Source organism: Theropithecus gelada, chromosome X (genome assembly GCF_003255815.1).
Source record: "Theropithecus gelada isolate Dixy chromosome X, Tgel_1.0, whole genome shotgun sequence".
Lineage (NCBI taxonomy): Eukaryota > Metazoa > Chordata > Mammalia > Primates > Cercopithecidae > Theropithecus > Theropithecus gelada.
The window spans coordinates 143,841,778-143,868,360 of NC_037689.1; positions in this window are offsets into that span (position 1 = coordinate 143,841,778).

Here is a 26,583-nt window from a genome sequence, read left to right on the forward strand (position 1 = left end):
CCCCCACAGTCTTATGTGATTAGTGCTATTGATATTGTCATTTTGAAAAATAAGGAAACTGAGGTTCACAGAGGTTAAATGACCTTTCCTTTGAGAAGAGTTAGTAAATAAGGGAACATGCACTTGAATTGCAGTGGATTAAATTGCAGTACCATGTTCTTATGCTGTATGCTGTGCTGCACATATATACCAAATATGCAGTATGGTCTACAACCACCGCAGATAGTTCTGTAAAAATATACTGTAGAAAGTATTACATTTCCCCAGGCACCAGGTTGAGGAAGCCAGCTGTCATACCTGCTTCAGAGTGAAGGCCTGGTTAGAGCTCCTTCACATGGACATAGCACAGCTTTCTACCTGTCTTCTGTCTTTTAAGTTAAAGCCTAGCTCATTTATCTGAGATTTTTACTAGGTTGTTGGATTCCATTCATGGAATTAAAATCTTGGAAGCAGAAACTATAGTCTTTTGTTATCTCTCTTAATTTCATTAAGTATGTTAGTCTTACATGAAACAGAGTCAGCAACATAAGGTACTATTCTAGCACGTGTTTGGGATCCATTGATAATATGAAATATAAAATATTTGTCTTTTACGGGATAGTCTGTTTGGTTTCCTTAAAGCCAGAATGAAAACTTTTCAGCATAGAAATCCCAGTAAGAGGTTTAACTAGTCTCAGACTCTTCAGGGAGGGCTGAAAAGAGGCATTTTATTTATAACAGTTTTCATTGTGGAGGCCATATTCAATTGCTCTTTAGAATTGCATAAGAATGGCTTAATCCTGACCTTGCTGCTAACCATCTTTTTTTTTTTTTTTTTTTTAACAGCATTCTATTCTCTTTGCTAAAAGGTGTTATATCAGGTAGCAATTAAACAGGCAAGGAAGGCAAATACCCTCAGAAATCCCTTATTAGAATCAGACAAAGCTACTCAACCAAAGCCCTATCCTACACACTGACTTCTGAAATTAGAAGACAACAAAATAGCAAAACAAACATTCAGCCATAGTACCTTCTTTTAAACAACATCTTACTTTCCTTCCAAATTTTGCCCCTCTTTTGTCCTGCATACCACTGATCTATCTTCGACCCCCTTTTATCATTCATGTTTCAGGCCCCATAAATCCTTGCTTGGATAGATCATACAGTCTTCTTCCCACTCTGAGAAGCAAGTACCTTTAATTTGTTTTAAGAGAATGCCTCATTCTCAGATTACTGGTTTGAGCTAAGAAAGCATGATTAGCTTGCATTGCACACCATACAATCTGAGGATGGTTCCTCACAAGGATTTTTAATAAGGGTTGTTCTGGCTTAGCTCCAAAATCCAAAGTGCCCACAATTGCATGCTCCCAGGCACTTCACTCGCCCTGAAATGTAGGCAATAATTGTTGAATTGAGCTCCGGGAGAGAGAGATGCCAGACTGCAGTTCATGTGTAGGGATGCTAGGACCCAGGCAGAGAGTGATGTACTTGAGTCCAAACAGAGACCCAGTCATACTGCTCTGAGAACTGCATCAGCTGGGGGCCTGGGAAATTTTCAGATATGTACCATGAATCCCCCAAAACGTTATGCATCAGCCTAGCAACTTTTACATTGGTTAATATTTCATTGACTCAGCAATAGGCACTATACAAATCAGAGAGTTTTGTTTCCCAGAACAAAATAGATCTTTGGAATTGAAATTCTCCCTGGTATACTCATAAGAAACAAATTAAACACAAGCATGCAGGGCTGGGAGGTTTTGAAACTTAATGTTTTAGGCTGTAAATCTTGTATACATTCAGAATAAATGTGGTTTCTTCTTCTTCTTAATGGTGCCTTTTTCTTACATTCTCTAATATTTACCCTGTGGGAAAAGGCAAGTCAAATACTAAATCGTTTGTGATGCCCTCTTTAAAATTACCTGTGTAAATCCTCAACTGGCCTACAAAGTGCAATGGTTATTTTAGCCTTTTGTTCCCCCAAAGAACTACGGATTACTAAACAGCTCTATACATTCATGGATTTAGAGTTTCCTGTGGTTTCTTGGTGGTCACAGAAAGACATTGAGCATAAGTATCCCTCTGAATGTTAATTTATCTCGGTTTTCTTTGGGCTGGTTTTGATGATATTCATCAATTGAAATGATGCCCTAGCAGACAGATCACAATTTGTATTTTTTTCAAATACTATAGCTTTATTATTTATGATAAAGTCATATGGATGTTTTCTGTGTCTATCATTGGTCAATAACATCTTAATATGAAAAAGCATCTTACTTAAAGTTTCCTTATACATGAAAAATTACCAAAGCTTGCTTTAAACTCCTAATATAGCTATGTGTAAACCTCCAACAACAACTCAGACACCTCTTCCTGCCACTTTATGCATAAATTATCCTATCAAAGAGCTGGTATTTATTCTGAGCTCTTTGAAATTCTAATCACTTGTATACACCTCCCCAGGCCAGTTGTCTTTTGAAATTTGGATTACTTACAATTGGCTATTCATAAGTGCTAGAATATACAATGTGGAGTGCCACCCATTTAGGAGCCTTTAAAGATTCATTGTTCTATTTTCCTTAATGGAAATTTAAATGTTTAATAATGATTCTAAAATGATTCTGCAATTCTCTTTATTTTAATATTAATGTCATTTTTAGTATCTTCTGTGCATGTTGAATAGCTTTTTAATTAAACAGAGATAGTACCCAGAAATCATAGACCAGAAACCACCTAAAGATTCCATCAAGTTATTTTCTCCTGATTTGCCCTCCTAGTGGTGAGAATGTGCAGGGACATGCATGAACCAATGTGTATACACACACACACACACACACACACACACACACACACCCTTTTTTACTAAAAATATCCACAAAAGAGGCTTTATAGTTTTATTGAATTATCAAATTTCTGTTTCACTCAGTACCATTTCAGTAGATTCTTACTCATATCTGCTTTAATCTTCTTTTTTGCAATTTTGGTTCTTGCCCTGTATCTGAGACAAAATATGCTCAAACACGCCTCTATTTTGTGGATTGCTAGAGGACATAATTTGCAATCACTTTGGTTTATCCTGGCTGCTGCCAGAAAACAACAGGAGACCCTTTACTTATGGCATATTTCATATCACTTTCCACTTATAACATGAGTTTTTAATGATGTATTAGTTCCTGAGTACTGCCATTCTCACCTAGGTTGATTCTCATCATTCTATGCATGGATTGCAACAGCAACTTACTAATATATTGGTCTAATTCCCATTGTAATGGGTCAGCTTCACTTTCATTTACTGTATCAAGCCTGCCTCATCTTTTCCAATTCACAGTTACATTGCCTTCTCTTGCCGTCTTTCTCCTCTTAAATGAGTAATTATTGCCAGTCTAGTCTTGAAAAAGAAGATTGAAATTGATGTTTCTTGTTATTTGCCAGCTGCATATGTATGTCTTATCCTCAGTGTAGGAATATTAGGTCTTCAGAGCCACAATTATGCTTAATATTTTCTAATATTCCTGAAAACACCTGATACAAGGCTTTAATTGGGATAATTTTAACTTTCTATTTATATATAAGTGAAGATATGAAACTAAGCTTATAGTAGGCCCTCAATATCTATGTGATTTTTCCTGTATTCACACACACATGCATATATATATAATGTTTCATATTATATGTGACAACAAAAAGAACCTTAAATGATTTCTATAGAAATAAGTCATGGTTCTGAGAAATGAGATACTTTCTTTTTTTTTTTTTTTTTTTTGAGACGGAGTCTCGCTCTGCCCCCCAGGCTGGAGTGTAGTGGCCAGATCTCAGCTCACTGCAAGCTCCGCCTCCCAGGTTCACGCCATTCTCCTGCCTCAGCCTCCCAAGTAGCTGGGACTACAGGCGCCCGCCACCTCGCTAGTTTGTTTTCTTGTTTTTGTTTTTTTTTTTCGTATTTTTTAGTAGAGACGAGGTTTCACCGTGTTAGCCAGAATGGTCTTGATCTCCTGACCTCGTGATCCGCCGGTCTCAGCCTCTCAAAGTGCTGGGATTATAGGCTTGAGCCACCGCGCCCGGCCGAGATACTTTCATTATTAAATTTTTTCTGTTATGATTTCATTGAGCCAAAAACTATAAAAAATATTATTTTCCATCATTTCTGACCTTCTTAATAGGTCCTCCCCCCGACCCACAAGCGTACCCTATGAGCTTATAAAGTTCTAGTCATAGGATCATCTGTCTTTGTCCTGTTGTATTCATTTTGATCCACAATTATTCATTTTCATTATCTCTCGAATTCTTACATTCATTTGACTGTATACCTTGACTCATGAGTTCTGATTTACATACTGGTGGATTGATTACTTCAGTTGGTTAAACTTCTTAGGATTGGCCTGGCACCCGACTATTTGCCCTCTGCCATCATGTAACACATTTAAAGCAAGATAGACTCCCAGAATTTTAGAAAACATCTCTAAAGGAGCTACCTAATCTATACTTGACCTACCTAATATGGGAGAGTAATCAGAGAGTAAGAGTTCATTGCCTATGCTTTGATTAGATACATTCAGAATTAAAACAGAGTTCTTATACTGATATCATTCTACATAATCTTATTATTATGTATGACTTAGTATGACTTATTTGTGTTATTTTACATCTAAGATACAGTTGACACAGCATTGGTCCATGCAATATTCAAATAAACTTTTATGTTTTCTGAAAGATTTATGTTATACGATGTTAAAGAAAAAAGAATTGATTCTGTGAATTATTTACTAAGCTTAAAAGAACTTAGAAGCTGTTTCTGCATTTTTAAATGTATCTCTCCCTTGTGAAAATCAAGAGCTGATTATTTTGGCATTTGAGGCAAAGGAATGAAGTGTTTTATTTCATTTTGCTTTAGCTAATGATTCTAAACTCAAAAGTTTACTGTTGGTTAATGATTCTACACTAGGATATTTTAGGAGATTACAAAACATTATCTTTTCAGAACATTGTTAATTTTCAGTCAACCCAGTTTAATTTCCCATGAAAAACTAAATTTTGAGCTAGATTTTTAACTTACTAAAGCATAAAAGTAAATCAGAGATAATACAGCAAACATTATATTCTTATTAAAATGTCCATCTTTTTTAATATTATGAGTTCAGCATAATTGCAGAAAAGCAACTAATGTTTTAAGAACTTCATATTATATTTTTGAAAAATAACAGAAGAATAAGTTCAATAGTCAATTAGGTTTTTGTTGTCCAAGATGGCAGATTGGAGGCTTTCATCATGCCTCTGCCGCTTGGGAAGAGCAAAATCATGCATAAAGATAAACTCCGTAAGCTTTAATTCAACAATGAAAATGGGAATCCACCAAAATACTGAAAGACACTTCAGATTCCATAGAGAAGGTAGACAAGCAGCCCCCATGATGACTTTGAATGAACAAAAGTGAGTGAAGCCCCATAATAAGAAAGGGGCAGGAAGTCTCTGTGATTCACTTTTCCACTGGGGATCTAAGCAACCTAGAAGAAGGGAGAGAAGATTATTTCTCCCAAGCCTTGGAGCTACCTTACAGACAGGCTAGAAGACATTGAGAAGGGAAGACAGTGGGGAGAGCTATAAGCATTTTCCCAGACCAGGGATGGAAAGCAGGACACCATTTTTATTCAGGCCCATGCAAAGTCAGTCATTCTTTGGTGACCTGGGAGCATGGCCATGCAGGCATTTGATCTCTTGGGTCAAAGATGGTAGTGCCCACTCTGGAGTGGGTTAGGGGCCTCCATAGCCAGAACTGTGGAAAGCACCTTAGAGGCAGGCGCTAGAATTGCACTGTCCCCCATCACAGGTTAAGGGAGTGAGGAGAACTGCTACAGCTGCAGTTTCTCCTTGGTAACAAGACTTGCAGCCAATGCCAGTTTAGCAATCGGGAACTGGCCTGCATGTGACATTGCTCAGCACTGCAGCCTGTTCACCTGGCCTTGTGGTGCACAGGGGCCCTCTCTATTCCAGACCCAGGCAGATCTCCATGCATTCGGAGCACTCACTTGCACAGATTAGAGTCTAGTGGGACCCTTTCCACTCTATTCCTCTAGGCAATTGGTACACTCCCTTGCCTGGAGCAGCTGCCTGAACTGCCCCACCCTTCCTGTGCATAGATTGTGGTATAGCCCGGCCCTTTCTGCTCTATGCCCAGGCAGATTTCCTTGTATTTGGAGTGTCTGCTTACTTGGATCTGCAGACTGATTCACCCCACCATTCTAGTGCAGAGATTGTGGTGCAATGTGACCACCTATGCTCCATGCCCAGGCAGATCTGCAGGCATCTGGAGCACCTGCTCTCTTGGATTAGGAGTAAACGCAGACCTCCCTGACCATATAGAAAACATGGGGTAAAGGAGGTTCCCCAGCTCCATGCCTAGGTACACCTCTGAGAAATTGGTGACTGGCCAGTTGACACCCCTCAGTGCTGATGTTTTAGTGCCATTGAGTAATCTATAGGCGGGCCTGACTGGTCCAACCCCACCCATCTTGGTTTCCTGCTATGGGGCTTTTCAGGGAGCTCACACCACTGTGCACTCCACAGATCAGCCCATTTCATAAACAAGTATATACTCATCCACATTAGCTGCAGACAGCTTTTACCTATAAGCACCATCTACTGGCCTGTAGGTTGAACCACACAGCCCAATATAAAATCAGCTAAAGGAAGTGTATAGGGCTGTAGAAACAAAGCCAAAAGACAGTACCCAACAGTCTGTAGAGTAAAATATACTCTACAGTCACGTCTCCTGGGAAGGGAGGGAAGGGGAAAAATTAATAATAATAATGTAGCAAAAATAGGAAAATATTCCTATACACATGAAAATAATTGCAAAAGTTAGAAGCGCCAGTGTCCCCAGATAAGAAGGAACCAATGTAAGAATTCTGGTACCATGAAAAATCTGAATGTCGTGACATCACCAAATAATCACACTAACTCCCCAGCAATGGTTCCTAATCAAAATGGAAAATTGGAAATGACAGATAAATAATTCAAAGCATGGATCACAAGGAAGCTTAATAAGATCCAGGAAAAAGTTGAAAACCATCACAAAGAAACTTATAAAGCAATTCAGAAAATAAAGGAAGAGATAAACATCTTGAAGATAAATCAACCAGAGCATTTGGAATTGAAAGATTGACTTAAGGAATTTTAAAACACAGATGAAAGCTTTAATAGACTAGACCAAACAGAAGAAAGAATTTCAGAGGTTGAGGAACAGTCTTGCAAGTAAACTCAGATAAAAACAAGAAAAAAATTTAAATGAAGAAGGCCTTTTAGAAATATGGGATTATGTAGGCCGGGCGCGGTGGCTCAAGCCTGTAATCCCAGCACTTTGGGAGGCCGAGACGGGTGGATCACGAGGTCAGGAGATGGAGACCATTCTGGCTAACATGGTGAAACCCCGTCTCTACTAAAAATACAAAAACTTAGCTGGGCGAGGTGGCAGGCGCCTGTAGTCCCAGCTACTCGGGAGGCTGAGGCAGGAGAATGGCGTAAACCCGGGAGGTGGAGCTTGCAGTGAGCTGAGATCTGGCCACTGCACTCCAGCGTGGGTGACAGAGCGAGACTCCGTCTCAAACAAAAAAAAAAAAAAAAAATATGGGATTATGTAAAACAACCAAACCTACAATTTATTGGCATTCCTTAGAGAGAAAGAGAAAAAGTAAACAACCCAGACAATTTATTTGAAGGAATAATCTAAGAAAATTTCCGTAGTCTTGCTGGAGAGGTAGACATCCGGGCACAAGAAATTTAGAGAACATCTACGAGATACTATACAAAATAAATATCACAAGGAATATATAGTCACTAGACTGTTCAAGGTCAACACTAAATGAAAGATCTTAAAAGCAGCTGGGGAAAAAGTCAGATCACTTATGAAAGTAACCTCATCAGGCTAACAGCAGACTTCTCAGCAGGAACCTTACAAACCACAAGGGAGTGGGGACCTATTTTCAGTATTCTTGAAGAAAAGAAATCCAACCAAAAATTTCATACTTTTCCAATCTAAACTTCATGAGTGAAGGAGAAATAAAATATTTTCCAGACAAGCAATCACTAAAGGAGTTCATTACCAGTAGACTAGGCTTACAAGAGATCCTCAAGAGAGCAATAAATATGGAGACAAAACAACAATCCCTTACCACAAACCGCATTTAAATATATAGTCCGCAGACCCAATCAAGCAACTACATAATAGAAACTACAAAGCAACCAGCTAACAACTTCACGATAGTATCAAAACTTAACCTATCAATATAAACCTTAAGTGTTAATCATCTAACTACACCACTTAAAAGACACAGAGTGGTACGTTGAGTATAAAATTAGACCCATCCATCTGTTGTCTTCAAGAAACTAATTTCACAGGTAATGACACCCACAGGCTCATGGTAAAAGGTTGGAGAATGTTATATCATACAAATAGAAAAAAGAGCAGGAGTCATAACTCTTATATCAGATAAAACAGACTTTAAACAAGCAACAGTAAAAACAGACAAAGAGGGACATTACATAAAGTTAAAATATCCAATTCAACAAGAGGACTTAAATATCCTAAATATATACACACTCAGCATTGGAAAATGCAGACACATAAAACAAGTACTTCTAGATCTACAAAAAGACTTAACAACCACACAATAATACCGGGGAACTTTGTCACTCCACTGACTGCATTAGACAGATTATTGCGTGAGAAAAGTAACAAAAAATTTTGGACTTAAATTCCATTCTTGACCAATTCTACCTAATAGTCATCTACAGACTACTCTATCCATCAACCACAGAATATGCATTCCTTTCATCTGCACACAGAACATACTCTAAGACTTAGCACATGCTTGGTCATAAAGCAAGTCCTAATAATTTCATAAAAATCAAAATTATACTAACCATACTCTCAGACCAATGTGGAATAAACATAGAAATCAGTAACAAGAAGATCTCTCAAAACCAGGCAATTATATGGAAATTTAAAAACTTGTTTCTGAATGACTTTTGAGTAAAAAACAAAATTAAGGCAGAAATCAAAAATTATTTGAAATCAGTCAAAGCAGACATTGCGTACCAAAATTTCTGGGATATAGCAAAAAGCATTAAGAGAAAACTTTGTAGCACTAAACACTTATATCAAGAAATTTGAAAGATCTCAAATTATCCATGTAACCTCACACCTAGAGGACAAGTAAATAAATAAACAAATAACTCCAAAACTATAGGAAGAAAACAAATAACTAAAATCAGAGCTTAAATGAATGAAACTCAGCCTCCCAAATCCATACAAAGGATAAATGAGACCTAAAGTTGGTTCTCTGAAAAGACAAAATTAAGAGACTGCCAGCTAGATGAACAAAGAAAAACGGGAGATCTATGCGCACAATCAGAAAGGACAAAGGAGGTAACATTGTAACTGATCCTACAGAGATACAAAAAATTCTCAGAGACTATTATGAACATGTCTATGCACACAAATTAGAAAATCTAGATGAAATGGACAAATTCCTAGAAACACATCTTCCCAAGATTGAATCAGGAAGAAATGGTAACTAAACAGACCAATATCGAGTTCCAAACTTGAATCAGTTATAAAAAATCCACCAAACAAGAAAAGTCTTGCACTGATGCATTTACAGCAAAGTTCTACCTGATGTGGAGAGTAGAGCTGATACTAATTTTACTGCAACTATTCCAAGAAATTGAGGAAGTGAGACTCCTCCTTAACTCATTCTATGAAGCCAGCATTACCCTGATTAAAAAATAAATAAATAAAAATAAAACAAAACCTGGCAAAGATACAATGACAAAAGAAAACTTTAGGGCAATATTTCTTCTGAACATAGACACAAAAATTCTAAACAAAATACTAGCCAACAGAATGCAGCAGCACATCAATAAGTTAATTCACCACAGTCAAGTAGGCTTTATTACTGGGATGCAAGGTTGATTCAACATACACAAATCAATAAATGTGATTCACACATAAACAGAATTAAAAATAAAAACTGTATGATCATCTGAATAGATGCAGAGAAAGCTTTCAATAAAATCCAACATCCCCTCACGATAAAAACCCTCAACCAACTAGGCATTAAAATAATCTACCTCAAAATAATAAGAACCTTCTGTGACAGATAGCAAACGTCATACTGAATGGAGAAAACCTGGAAGCACTACCCTTAAGAACAGGATCGAGACAAGGATGCCTACTCTCACCACTCCTATCCAACATAGTACTGGAAGTTGTATCCAGGGCAATCAAGCGAGAGAGAGAAATAAAAGCCATTCAAATAGGTAAACAAGTCAAATTATCTCTCATCTTTGATGATATGATTCTATACCCTGAAAACCCTAAAGACTGCCAAAATTCTCTTAGACCTGACAGACAACTTTAGTGAAGTTTTAGTATACAAAATCAGCATATAAAAATCAGTAGCATTTCTGTACATCAATGTTCTAAGCTAATATCCAAATCATAACACAATCCTATTTACAATAGGCATAAAACGTGAAATATCTAAGAATACAGCTAACCAAGTAGGTGAAAGATCTCTACAAGGATCATTATAAAATACTGCTGAAATGAATCAGAGAAGACACAAACAAATGGAAAAAATATTCCGTTCTCATGGGTTGGAAGAATTAATATGGTTTAAAAGGCCATATTCCCAAAGCAATTTACAGATTCAACACAATCCCTACCAAACTACCAATATCATTTTTCACAGAGTTAGAAAAAAAATTCTCAAATTCATATGGAATCAACAGAGAATAACCAAAGCACACTTAAGTAAAAAGCACAAATCTGAAGGCATCACATAACCCAGTTTTAAACTCTACTACAAGGCTGCGGTAATAAAAACAGCACAGTCCTGGTACAAACACAGACACATAGATCAGTGAAACAGAATGGAGAATTCAGAAATAAACCTGCATGCCTACATCTACCTGTTTTTTTACAAAGTCGATAAAAAAAAAAGCAATGGGGAAAGGAATCCCTATCCAATAATTCGTGCTGGGATAACTGGCTAGTCATATGCAGAAGAATTATACTGGACCCCTACCTTTCATTATATACAAAAATTAAGATGAATTAAAAATTTAAATGTAAGACTTCAACCTATAAAAATCTTAGATGAAAACACAGGAAATATTAATACAATTCTGAACGTTGTTCTTGGCAAAGAATTTATGACTAAGTCCTCAAAGCAATTACAACAAAACCAAAAATTGATGAGTGGAACCTAATTAAACTAAAGAGCTTTTGCACAGCGAAATAATCAATCAACAGAATAAACAGACAACCCACAATATGGGAGAAAATATTTGCAAACTATTCATCTGACAAAGGTCTAATATGCCTAATCTACATGGAACTTACAGAATTCAAGCAAAAAATAAATAGCCCTATTAAAAACTAGGCAAAGGACATGAACAGATACTTATCAAAAGAAGACATACAAGCATCCAACAAACATATGAAACAATCTTCATTATCAATCGTCATCAGAGAAACGCAAATAAAAACAACAGTGATATACCATCTTGCACCAGTCAGAATGGCTATTATTAAAAAATAATAATAAAAAATAACAGTTGATGGCAGGGCTCTGGAGAAAGGGAAACACTTATACACCGCTGACGGGAATGTAAATTAGTTCAGCCACTGTGGAATGCAGTTTTGAGATTTTTCAAAGAAATAAAAACTGCACTACCATTCAACCCAGCGATCCCATTACTGGGTATATAACCAAAGGAAAACAAATTGTTTTACCAAAAAAAAAAAGTCAGATGCACTTGTATGTTCATCGCAGCACCATTTGCAATAGCAAAGACTTGGAATTGACCTAGGTGCCCATGAACAGTGGATTAAAAACAATATGATGCATACACAGCATGGAATACTATGCATTCATTAAAAAAAAAAAAAAGTGAAATCATGTTCTTTGCAGCAACGTGGATGCAGCTGGAGGCCATCACCCTAAGTGAATGAATGTAGAAACAGAAAACCAAATATTGCTTATTCTAATTTATTAGTGGGAGCTAAACATGGGGTACTCATGGACATAACGATGGCAACAATAGACACTGGGGACTACTAGAGGGGGTGAGAGGAGGAGGGGAGCGAAGGCTGAAAAACTAACTATTGGGTACTATGCTTACTACCTGGGTGACAGAATTATTTGTACCTCCAACCTTGGTACCGCACACTATATCCATGTAACAAACCTGCATACGTACCCCCTGAATCTAAAATCAAACTTGAAATTATTTGTTAACATTGATTTACAATATTTGAGCTACAGTTATGGCTAGATGAGCATCAATATCACAGATGTTAAGGCAGAAACTATCAGGGTATACTTTAGAATACATTCTCTTTTTCTTTTCAAGAATGAAATTTAAGTATCTAGAAATATTGGTTTCAATGGAACATTCATGACAATCCTAAACTTAGATAATATGAAGTGTATGAGGATGGTTTTGGCTATAAATAATAGACCATGCAACAAAAATTGGCTTAAAAATAAAGACATTTATTACCTAATGTAACATGTATGGAAGCAGGTTTGTTTTATTCTGAGGCTAAATGACATCAAAAGCCCAGGATCTGTCTCTCTGCTCATCAATCCTTGGCCCATTGGCTTTCAACTTCAGATTTGTAACTAGAGTGTTTATAAAATGGGTGCGAAGCGTTAGACCTTCACTGATAATGTTCACAGGCAGGATCATTTATATTGTTCATGTTAGGGGTAGAAGGTGTCTGAGTTACCAGCAGTGAATCCATATGGTTCTGCAGCAACCTCAATTCTTGTCTCCTCAGAAGAAAGAATTCAACTGAGGGGCATAAAGCAGAAAATGAGACCAAGGCAAGTCTCAGAGCAGTAATGGAAGTTTATTAAAAACCTTTAGAGCAGGAAAGAAAGGAAAGTATGCTTGGAAGAGACCCAAGCAGGCGAATTGAAGGACAAGTGCAGCATTTAACCTTGATCCTAGGACTTTATATGCTGCCCCACTTCTGGCATCCTGTGCCCTTTCTCATGATTCTTCCCTTAGGGTGGGCTGCCCGCATGCACAGTGCCCTCCTTAAACTTGAGAACTGAGCATGCCCAGTGTGTTTAAGAAGTTGTATTTATGCCCATCTGAGACTTTCTTTCCATTTCCTGTGGAATGCACACAGAAGGTCATACTCTGCCATTTTATCTCTTAATGTGCACTCTTGAACTCACTTGCCCAACTCCTGAGATTTTATTGGAAGCTGACTACTAATCTCACGTTTTTTTTTTTTTTTTTTTTTTTGTTTGGAAAGTTGCCTCTCGCTGGAGCCTGTGATCAATTAACACTTTAGTGTGACAGCTGTGGACCTTCAGGAGATTGTCTCCCCCTGGCTCCAGCTGCCAAATGATCACTTTTGGAGAGGCGGTGTGATAACTGCTGAATCATCTCCTGATGGTCACCTGACATTCCTTGTTGGTGGTAGGGAGAGCCCTCTCCTGCCCTGCTCACGCCTGTTTTACTACCTGTAATATTCACAGATTTGACTCTTATATCGAGAAGGAAACTCATAACCAAAAACTTCCCAGCAAACTTATCCTCAGAGATCATTATCTAGGATTAAATTACATCCATGCCCTGCTGCAGGGGTAGCTGAGAATGTATCTGGCACTAAAATGGAGGTTGGTGGACTTTGACTTCCACGATGATTGAGTGGTCATACTTTCTTCCTGTTCCTCCCACTAAATACAACTAAAAACCCTAGGCATTATGTATGAAGCAAACAAAAGTAAACTTTGATAGGTGGAAAGAAGGTAGATTAGTTGAGACCACGGGACATAAGGAACAACACAGTGACGAACTTCCTGGGTTTTCTTTTTACTTCACACATCTCAGGGTTCTTGCTGAAGAAGTCAGCAACCTGAAATACCAGTGAGCATGGACAAGTATCCCACCCACACACAAAGATGGGCAGACAAGCAAGACAAAAGAACTTTTAGAAAATAACTACCCCACTCCAGTCAAACACCACAGAAAGATATGTGGGTAGAACCTCACCAAGATTAACAAAAGCTGAGTGGTGAACCTAGATGTCTACCCTCACCAAGATTTAATGAGGCACCCCAGCTCCTACCTAACCCTGCTAGGGTTATGTCAGAGAAGCTGAGTGTGAAATTGGATTTTCATCTCCTCAAGATATCTCTTCACTCCGTGGTGTCATCAGAGGCCATGTGGAGAGCCAGGACTTTAAACCTCACCCAAATGTAATGAGGTGGCCCTCTGCCTCTCTGATGGAGTGGCATCAGAGGAGGCCTATTAGAGAGTCAGAACTTTCACCACTTTACAGCAGTGACAAGTCCACTACCTCACAGAGTCAGTGGAAGCCATGTGGGGAAGAGTAATGAAGCACTCCTACTCCTCTTCCCCAGGGAAATACCTATGGAAGCCTAACGGGGAGACATACATACAACCCTGGGAAACAGGAATCATATGCCCTTTCAAATGTTGACATTAATATAAGCCCCATGTTCTTGAATAAACGTAATGGTTAAGAAATTCCCCTCACCCTTTGGTGCTCCAGAAAACAGCTTACTGCAAACTACCCTTCCCCATGTGACTTAGAAAAGACTCGTGAATGCTTTCCTTTGTTTACCTATAACTACGTCAGGTACAGACCCACCAAATTACTGTTTTTTTTCTTTTCTTTTTTGCCTCATAATTGATTAGTAGAACTTTAGTAAAGCTTCTCAGTTTTTATCAGATACAAGAATAGCTACTCCTGCTCATTTTTGATTTCCATTTTTCTTTTTCTACCCCTTTACCTTGAGTCTATATGAATCTTTATGTATTATGTGAGTCTTTTGAAGACAGTTGATATTTGGCTTATGATGCGTTATTCATTTTGCCAATCTGTGTGTTTTAAATGGAGCACTTAGGCCATTTACATTCAATGTTAATATTTAGATGTGAAGTACTGTTCCAGTCCTCAAATTACGTTTTAACTAGATACGTTTTCTTTATTGTGTTATTGTTTTACAAGCCCCGTGAGTTCTATGCTTTCAAGAGGTTCCATTCCAGTGCATATTGACCTTTTGTTTCAAGATTTATAACTCCGTTTAGAATTTCTTGTATGGCTGGTCTGGTAGGGACAAATTTTCTCAGCATTTGTCTGAATATTACTTTTTATCTCCTTCATTTATGAAACTTAGTTTTGCTAGATAAAAAATTTTTGGCTAAAAGTTATTCTGTTTAAGGAGGCTAAAGGTGTTACCCTAGTCCCTTCTGGCTGGTAAGCATTTTTCTGAGAAGTCTGCTGAAGTCTGATAGGTTTTTCTTCATAGGTTACCTGATGTTTTTGTCTCATTGCTCTTAGAATTATTTCCTTTATAATAAATAGTTTTATTACTATATCCTTTGTTTATATCCTTTTTGCAATGCATCTCCAAGAAGTTATTTGTGCTTCTTGTATTTGGATATCCAATCCTCTAACAAGGCTGGGGAATTTTTTCTCAATTATTTCCTCAAATAAGTTTCCAACCTTTTTGCTTTCTCTTCTCCCTTAGGAACACCAATTATTATTATGTTTGGCTGTTTTGCATAGTCCTATATTGTTTAGATAATGTGTTCAATTCTTTTGATTCTTTTTTCTTTATTTTTGTCTAATTGGGTTAATTCAAAAGGCTTGTCTTTGAGCTCTGAAATTTTCCTTCTACTTGTAGTCTATTACTAAAACTCTCCACTTCATTTTGTAATTTCCTAAATGTGTCTTTTATTTTCAGACACTCTGATTGTTATGGTTTTTTAAATATTGATCTCTTCAGAAAAATTTTCATTCACATCCTGAGTCATATTTTTAATATCTTTATCTTGGTTTTAATTTCTTCTGGTATCTCCTTGAATAGCTTCACAATCAACATTTTTACACTTGATCTTAGCCAAATGGCCAAGAAGCGATCATAATCAACGTTTTTAATTCTTTATCTGATACTTCCAAGATTTCAACTTGATTTGTATCCATTTATTGAAAACTAGTGTGACCTTTTCCAAACTGTTCACTCTTGACATATAGAAATGCTACTAATTTCTGTATGTTAATTTTGTATCCTGCAATTTTACTGAATTTGTTTATTATCATAGTTTTTGATAGTGTCTTTAGGTTGTTTCATATATAAGACTTTAAATAACTAATACCAACCCTACTCAAACTATTCAAACATATCAAGGAGAAGGAAATACTTCTGAACTCATTTCTGGGAGTATTACCCTAATTGGTATTACCCTAATATGGAAACCAGACAATGACTGAACACAAAAGGAAACTATAGACCAATATCTCTGATGAACATAGATGCAAAACTCAACAAAATATTCACAAACCAAATTCAAGAACACATTAAAAAGACTATTCGACTTAATCACATGGGATTCATCCCAGGGATGCAAGTATGTCTCAACATATGCAAATCAATAAATATGATACATCACATCAACAGAATAAAGGAATAAACCTGTATGATAATTTCAGTAGATGCCAAAAAACCATTTGATAACATTAAACATTCCTACACAATAAAATCTCTCAACAAACTGTATATAGTAAGATCATAGTGTAACACAATAAAATCCATATATGACACATCCATAAATAGTACCATACTGAACAAGGAAAAGATGAAAACTTTTACTCTAAGATCTGGAATAAGACAAGAATGCCCACTTTCACCACTTTTATTTGACATAGTAATGGAAGTACTAGCCAGAGCAATTATATCAGATAAATAAATAAAAGGCATCAGAATTGGCAAGGAATAAGTCAAATTATCCTTGTTTGCAGATGATATAATCATTCATCATATTCTTTAGCTCCAGAATTTCTATTTGATTCCTTTTAAGAATTTGTCTGTGTTTAATTTCTATTTTTGCTCATGTGTTATATTTCTTATTTTGTGTGGTTTTATATGTTGTGTTCACTGTTTGTTTACTGAACTTCCTTAACACAATTATTTGGAGTTCTTTGTCCGGCAATTTATACATTTCCATTTCCTATGATCAGTTATTTGAAAATTATTGTGTTCCTTTGGTGTCATGTTGCCTTGCTTTTTTTGTTTGTTTCTTGTAGCATTTCATTGACGTCTGCACATCTGATTGAGCAGTCATCTTTTCCAGATTTTTAAAACTGGTATCAGTGGAGTAAGATCTTTACCTGTGGGTGGTTGCAAAGGCAATGGCTTAGTGAAAGGCTATAATGTTACCTCTGGAGAGCATGCAATGGAATAGTCTATATGCAACTCTGTCAGTTAAGGTCAGCATCAGTGAAGATTGTGGGGGTCCTCTGCAGTCTTCTACATTCTCCTTCTTGCTGACATCACTCTAACTTCCCCATTATAATTATTTTTTTAATTATGCATTTTTAAATTAATGTCTTTCTTGTGAAATTTTGGTCATGTGCACCTAAAAGGTTGGTAGGTACTGCCAAATGAATGTTTAAATCTATTGCATCATTTTATATTCCAGTCCATTTTACAACAGAGGAGTTCCTGATTCCCTAGACCATCATCAATACTGTGAATTATAAGAACTTATAAGAATTATAAGAACATATATTTGCCACTCCGGTAGCTAAAACATGATTTCTAACTTTAATATTTCATTTATTATTGGGATTATTATAATCATATGGTAGTAGTAACATTTTCACATTTTTATATATTTTTTAAAATTTTCTTTTCAAACATCTTAGTTGTCGATCATATATTAACTTTCCATTTCATCACCATTGCAAACCCTTAAAATAATAACATTTCTTATATCATTCAAATCACTGTCGTTTTTTAGTAACAATTGAGAGTTGTGATTCCCTTCTTTATATTCATTATTTTTTCAGCATCCACTACCCACTTTTTTATAATCACTCTGCAGTGGAGCAATTAATCCGTACCCAACACATTTTCCAGTGTTTAGTCTAATAATGCCAAAAGGGAGCAAGAGAATATGAAGAAATTTTAATGGTGCAATGAAGCTTTCTAAGTGGAGCAATGTGGCTCTCATAGAGGTCAGAAAACACCTTGAGAGAGCCAGAAGAGATAACTATCTGTGGCTATAATTGTGGTTACAAGGTGGGGCTGGGGTGAATTAGCCAGGCTTGAGAGGTTTGAACTTGTCATCAAATGAGGTAGCATCCAGGCTTTCTTATTTTCTTGCTGAATTCCTGGACAAAACCAGAGAGAAGGGTAAAGCTTAAAACTTGTTAGCAAACAGCAAAAATGAAGTCAGACTCTTTATTATACTTCCTTCTAGCATATTATGATACATGTTTGTATATCCAGCTCTTCATGAATTATAGCTCCTGTCTCTCAGAGGAAGCTGACCTAATTTCCAGCTTCAGCAGTCGGTGTGATCAATCTAAAGCAATACCATTTCTTGGCCAATGATGAGTTTATAAGTCTGGCACATGCCAGTAAGCATATAGAATACCCCTGGCCATGAGGTATCTGTATGTGACTAAACTTTAATCTATAAGATGCAAGAAAATATTTATTTTGGGGGAAGGGGACTAATGAAGGGGGAGGTTTCCAGAGAAGGATTTAGAATATTTTCTCCCTCTTAAGAGAAAGCAAGTATAAATGATAAGTTCATTTGCTTTGGGCATTGCCATGTGCGTATGTGAAGTATGAAAGTAGTATAGTCATTCCACTTTCAGCTTGGAACTCTGGAGAATAAAAAGAAGCAAAGTTGGACTCTTGCTGGCACCATGTCTTTTTATACTTCCACATCATCACATTTTAAGTCATTTGAGTCAAGTAATTGCCTGTCTTTATACTAATTTTTATGTAATTTTCTGTTAGTTTACCTCAAAACAAACAAAACCCCACTCTGATACACATATTTTTGTCTTCGGAGAAGAAGAAGTACCAGGAAAAATCTTGTTGAGGCCGGGTACGGTGGCTCACACCTGTAATCCCAGCACTTTGGGAGGCCGAGGCAGGTGGATCATGAGGTCAGGAGATCGAGACTAGCCTGGCTAACACGGTGAAACCCCGTCTCTACTTACAATACAAAAAATTAGCCAGGCGTGGTGGCATGTGCCTGTAGTCCCAGCTACTAGGGAGGCTAAGGCAGGAGGATCACTTGAACCCGGTAGGTGGAGGTTGCAGTGAGCCGAGATGGCACCACTGCCCTCCAGCCTGGGTGACAGAGTGAGACTCCATCTCAAAAAAAAAAAAAAAAATAAAAAAATCCTGTTGAGTGCTATGCTTTTAGCAGAATGAGATTCTCCCTGAGGCATAGATAGTTAAATCTCACTGTCATCACTGGTTTTCTTTTTGGGAGGCAGGGCAGTTATTGTACCATTTTCACGATTTGTGCTAGATGTCACTTGCCATATATTATTTCTGCCTCAAGTTTATAATCTAATCTCTTTCATGCTATGACTTTCGTTTCTCTAACTTTATTTTCACCCAAGGTTCCCTCTGGACCTCGGGTATTTTTTGGAGTGGGTTGGAGAGGGAGAATGGCAAGTGACCATCGTCTATGCCATACTTCTTCAACTGCTTATTTTGAATAACATAAATTCTTACTTTGACTTTTTTATTAATGAGTTACATCTTAAGAATTGATCCTTTCCTGCCAGGTTTATTTTATTTTATTTTTGTATTTGTATTTATTTATTTTATTATTTTTTAATTTATTTTTGAGACGGAGTCTCTGTCGCCCAAGCTGGAGTACAGTGGCGTGATCTCGGCTCATTGCAACCTCCACCTCCCAGGTTCAAGCGATTCTCCTGCCTCAGGCTCCAGAGCAGCTGAGATTACAGGTGCCTGCCACCACACCTGGCCAATTTTTGTATTTTTAGTAGAGACGGGGTTTCACCATGTTGGCCAGGCTGGTCTTGAATTCCTGATGTAAGCTGATCCGCTGACCTTGGCCACCCAAAGTGCTGGGATTACAGGCATGAGCCACTGCACCTGGCCTCCTGCTAGGTTTAGAGGCCATTTAGAAGTAGGTTGGGGAAATATGTTAAGTAAATTCAACTCGATAATGGTTTTATGTATGTTCAATTGTCTTTCTTTCACATTTTTTTCACTCAATAAACTCATTGGCTTCCAATGTCTATAATTATTCCTAGGAGCATTCAATTTTATGTTTTGTACCATTTTCTTTCTACGTTAATGGAACTTTTGGTCATGACAGACAATGTATTAGCTTGTTCACTGTGGTTGAAAGTAAATGCCTAAATACTCAGAGAAGCAAAAGGAATATTACAAATTAACTTCAAGAAATAATATTACTTAGTTATTTTTGTTTTTTAAACTATATTTCCACATAAACTTTCATAGAAGCAATGCACTTTAGGAATTATTAGATTCCTGTTGTCCAAGATCATTCTGAGATAAACTTTAATTTATCATACTGATTATTTTGTTATACTTAAGAATGTTTGTTTAGTGATGTGTACTAAAGGCATTTAAAGTGTGAAACAACAGTAGTATATTTAATGGCTATTATATTGTTTGGGTGATAAGGAGATATAAGTACTGAATTCTGTTTTCTAGGTAATATAGATATCACTGTTATATAAAACATATTTTATAGCACTTAAGTCAATATCTACATGTTTGCTTTTAAAATCCTTTTACTTCTCTTTATTTTTTTCATTATTTTGCTAATAAGCATAGGTTTTAGTGCAGGAAAATTGAGTGGATGCTTATGACAATAACACTATTCGTTTTACTCCCATCTAGCACTCTTACTACATATCACTCTGTGACACATAATTAGTTCCTGTTGTGTAATTAATTATTAAAATCACCTTATTGCATTTTTAGAACTGGCACAAAGATAATGTAAATCACTATAATTACTATTCTACTAAAGTGTATAATGCTATTCTGTCTATATAAATAAAGTTTGTATTTAATGTAAAGGAGATGGATTATTGTCTCAATGTGAATGCCATATAATTTTTTAAGATAATCTCAGCAAATAGTTTAGCAATGCTACCTCTATACCAATGAACATGTTTTTAAACTGAGTAGATGTGCATTTATTGCTAATTGATAAACCCTAAACCAAATAAATATGTTGATGTTTCTTGATATTTTCAAGGTTTTAAAATTATTAATACACTTTCTAGCACTGCTTATTTTTAAACATCAGGTACACACTTATCACAATTGGAGGTCATCATCCTTAGAATTAATACCAGAAATCATGCCAGCTATGATACAATTAGAAAGTTAGTTATAGACAGGCCTAAGTACATCTATAATCAACAAGAATTTTTCCAGCTTCTACAATGTGTTGGTCACAGTTCTGGAAAAAATATAAAGTAATAACATGCTTTAATAGTTTGAACCCTATTGAGATAGCCTTTTGTAATGTGGAGCTTTTAACATATTCCCCAGCATTTAATCATTCTCCAGCAAAGAGGCTATACAGATCACATAAATTAGTGACTTATGATGGGTTAAAAGACTGCCAAAATAAAGAGGGTAGACTCAGTCTAAAGGGAGCAATAGCTACCCAGCTACTCTTTTTATTCAAATGAAGATACAGATCCAGTGCTGTAATAACTTCTAATTTTTTAAGTGAATATGTAAATTTAGACTTTTATGTTAACTTACCTACTTTTTAAATATCAAGTCTACTTATTCCTTTCTAATTCAGAAATAAAACTGTATACAAAGCATCCAGAGTTGTATTTTTTAAACAGCTCTATTGAGAAAAAAATTACATACCATAAAACATACTCACTTAAAATATACAGTCAATGATTTTTAGTGTCTATATAGAGATGTGTTACCGTAACAATAGTGTAATTATTGAATTTTGTCATCGTATCACTCCCCAAATAATTCCTGTGCCTATTAGCAGTCACTTCCCATTCTCCTTTACATCCAGCCCCTGAAAACCACTGACACCATTTGGTGTCTATAAATTTGCCTATTCTGGAAATTTCATGTAACCAGAATCATACAATGTATGGCCTTTGTTTTGGCCTTTTCCGATTAGCATTACATTTTCAAGGTTCAACCACGTTATAGCATGTATCAACACTTCATTATTTTTGAGGCTGAGTAATATTTTAGAGTATAATATACAGCATGTTGTGAATCATTCATTAGTTGATGGATATTTGCATTGCTTACATTTTTAATATTAAATATAATGCTGCTATGAATATTCATGTACAGAATTTTGAGTGTACGTATGTTTTCATTTCTTTTGGGTATATACCTAGAAATTTAATTGCTGGATCATATAGTTTCTCCAGGTCGAACATTTTGAAGAAATGCTGGACTGTTTTCAAATGAACTCCATTTTATAACCCCAGCAGCAGTGTACAAGAATTCAAATTTCTCTACATCCATGCCAACACTTGGTATTATTAGTTCATTTGTTTATATTAATCTTGGAGGGTATGAACTATCTCACTGTGGTTTGATTTGCATTTTGCTAATGGCTAATAAGGTTGATAATCATTTCATGAACTTAATGGCCATATCTGCTTTGGAGAGATGTCAGTTGAAATGCTTTTCCCATGTTTTAGTTGTTTTATTTGTCATTTTAACTTGAGCTGCGAGATATATATATATATACACACACACACACACATATACATATACATATACATACACACATATACACACACACATATATACATACACACACACAAACATATATCTGATTCATTTTATGTATATATATAAATATATGTCTGATTCATTTTTAGGTAATTTTTATATACAATATGACATAGGAATTCAACTTCTAACTTTTGCTTGTGGATATTCATTTATTCCAGCACTATTTTCTGAAAAGACTATTCTTGCCCTATTGCATGGTCATGGCATTTTTGTAAAGGATAAATTAAACAAAAACATAAGGATATGCCTCTGGACACTTGAGGCAATCTCATTAAATGTCTTTTCTTTTTTTTCTTTTTTTGGCCAGTGACATACTTTCTTGTTAATTTATATTGCTTTGTAATGAGTTTTAATTTGAAAGTGTGAGCACTTCAACTTTGTTATTTTTTCAGGATTGGTTTGGCTATTCTGGTTTCCTTGCATTTATAAACACATTTTAAGACCAGCTTGTTAATTTTGTTTTAAAATTCACCTGGTATATTAACCAGGGTATCACTGAAGCTAAGGATCGATTTGAGGATTACTGCTATCTTACCAATGTTAAGTCTTCCAATTCATGATCATGAATGTCTTTTCATTTATTTAGGTCTTCTTTATTTCAACAATGTTTGTAGCTTTCAGTCTGCAAATCTTGCACTTGTTTTGATAAATGTTTTCTAAGTATTGTTTCTTTATGACAATACTATGAGTTTGCTTTATTGCATTTTCACATTGTTTATTGCTCGGGTATAGAAATACACTTGATTTTTGTACATTAATCTTTTATCTTGAAACCTTGATGAACTAGTTCCATTTTTCTTCTTTTTGGTGTGTTGTTTAGGGTTTTCTACATACATGATATTGATTGCAAGTAGAGAAAACTTGACTTCTTCCTTTCTAATTTGAGTGGCTTTTCTTCTTTTTTCCCACTTTTTTTTGTCTAATGGTCCTAGGTAGAGCTTCCAGTACTATTGAATCGGCTAAATTATGTCTCCCTTCCCACATTCATATATTAAAGCCCTAACACCCAAGTACTTCAGAACGTAACTATATTTGGAGGCAGAGTCTACAGAAGTAATTAAGTGAAAATAAGATCACTGGGGTGGACTCTAGTATGACTGATGTCCTTATAAATTGAGAAAATTTGAACACAGACACATACAGAGGGAAGACAATGTGAAGTTATAGGGAGAAGATGGTTATCTGCAAGCTAAGACTAGAGGCCTGAAACACATTTTTTCCTCCTTACCCTCAGAAAAATATCAGTCCTGCCAACAACACCTTTATTTAAGGCGTCCAGCCACCAGAATTGTGAGAAAATAAATTTATGTTGTTTAAACCACCTATTCTGTGGTACTTTGTTATAGTTGCCCAAGTAAACCAAAACAAGTGACAAGAGAATACATCTTTGCTTTGGGCTTGATCTTATGGAGAAAGCATTAAATCTTTCATCAGTAAAGTTGCGGTGAGTTAGAGGATTTAGGGGCTGATCCAGTAAAAGACATGATTTCGAGATGTCAGTATTGCAGACTGAGCTTTATTGGGCACTGACTGAGCAGAATTGTATAAGAAGGAAAGTTTCTTATAGTGGGAGACCTTTCAGAGACAGGGCTGAAGGGTAATCACCCAAAGAGGAAAGAGGGCAAGGGACTAAACGAGGGAGAGGAGAAATATAGAGAGGACTTATGTGTCTAGATAATGTTGCTCAGCAGCACAGTGGGAAGTCTCGGGGTCACAGAGCTCCAAAGGGCAGAAGCCATTTGGGATCTTTTATAGACAACATAGTTTGTTTTATCAATGGCTAGCAGATGTTGGTGCAATTTTGCAAGACATGCAAAGCAGGCAGGCTCTGAATGGCTAAAAATAGATTTTTGAGAGCTATATTTTGTGCAAAATTTTGAGATGGGTGCCACTGAGCTTTGAGCTAATGTTCTTAGCATGCTATAAAGTAAACAAAAAGACCGATATAAAAAAACTGTCTTTTGCCCAACATATATAATGTTATCTGTGAGTTTTTCTAATTGGTCTGAACATGTTGCTGACTTATTGAGTGTTTTTATCGTGAAAGTTGGTTGAGTGTTCTTAATATAAAGCCCTGTTGAATTTTGTCTAATTACTTTTTTTGCATCTAGAGAGATGATCATGTTGTCCTTTGTTGTATGATATAAAAATAATTATTTAGTGTTAATTGATTTTCAGATCTTGAATCAACCTTCCCTTCCTGAAATAAATACCAGTTGGTCATGGTGTATAATTCTTTTATATATTGCTGGATTTTGTTTGATAGATTTTTTTTAAGATTTATACACCTGTATTTGTAAGATTTGTAAGACATTCTGGTCAGTGTTTTCTTTTTCTTTTTCCTTTTTTTTTTTTTTTTTTTTCACTTGAAACAAACTTTTATTTTGAATGTTGATCTAATTAGTTCATGGCCAGGGGTAGGTGGTAACTAGAAACAGCTAAAATGAGGGAAGGGGAGGGGACCAGCAGTCGGCAAGCAGGAGGAAAGGAGAAGGGTAGGGGGGTGTGTGTGTGTGTGTGTGTGCACGTGTATGTCACAGGAGTGCCACCCCCAGGGCCCTGTCAGCCTCTGCTTTCTCCTCCATGGCTGTCCACCTGTTTGTGTCTCTGTGAGAATCCTTGGGGTGGTCAGGGGATGTCAGGAGCTGAAGGAGCTGTTGGGGATAGGAGGAGGCAAGGCTGAGGAACGACCCAGCCAGTGGGTGTTTGCTCCGGCTAGAGAAGGAACCATCCCGCCCACCAGCCTACCCCACACCTGTGGCTTCAGTGCAGGGTTCGGGCCCATGTCACCATCTCCCGCCTGTACAATTCCACACCAGGCAGGGGTTCTTCCAGAGGACTAAATGCTCTTAAATGCTCTGTGCTGAGCCTGGAAGTGTCCTTTTCACTAATCCCTACCTGCCCCACCCACACTCCCATTGGGACTTTCAAACCTTGAGCTCAGACCTTCACTACTGTGCTCCTGTAGCAGCCACAGGAGTGATGTGGTGGGGAAGGAGGGGTTAAAGTCTCAGCCTAGCTCAGAGGAACATCTCTCCACCCCTCTAACAGGGGGTGCTAGAAAATACAATCCTGAGCAGACCCAGACCCCCCTCTGGTAACCAGTGCCCAAGGCCTAGTGAGAAGCAGGGTTGTGGAACCTCCATGCTGGGAAGATCAGCAAAAGCCAGGAGCAGTCAGGGCCAGCCCAGGAAAATGTAGGATTGTCTTTGAGAGGAAACCCACCAGCATCTTTGGATCAATGGCAAGGGTCAGAGTCAGGATCAGGGTGAGGGACTGGGATGGGGAGAGTCTTACAATCCCATTGCTACTCCCCTTCACACATCTACAGGTTACAACCAGAGAACTTTTGGCATGACCTGTTTGGCGGCTTAAAGGAAAAAATGAGAGAGAGAGAAAAGGGGAAGCCACTACTTTTTCTCAGTTAAAATGCCCAAGTCCTAGACTGGGGTTCCTTCTCTGGCAGCAGCAAATACCAAATCCCAGAAGCCCCTCCACCCAGTCTGGCTCCATGGAAGGGGCCCCTGAGTGCCCAGAGGAGCAGCATGACAAGGAGGGTGGGCTCCTTCTGCTCCTGATATCCCCTGATGGCCCCAAGGATACTCACAGAGACAAACATCTGGGCAGCCATGGAGGCGAAAGGAGAGGCTGACAGGGACCCGGGAGTGGCACTCGTGCACCACACACACACACGCACACACACACACAAACACATACACACACACGTGCACACACACACATACACAGGCACACACACACAAGCACACCCTCGTGTACACACACACACACCCCCACACACCCATACTCACATACACACACATGCACATGCACACACACACACAAACACACACATACACACACGCACACACACCCATACTTACATACACACACATACATACACACCCATGCACATACACACACACATACAAACATACACATACAC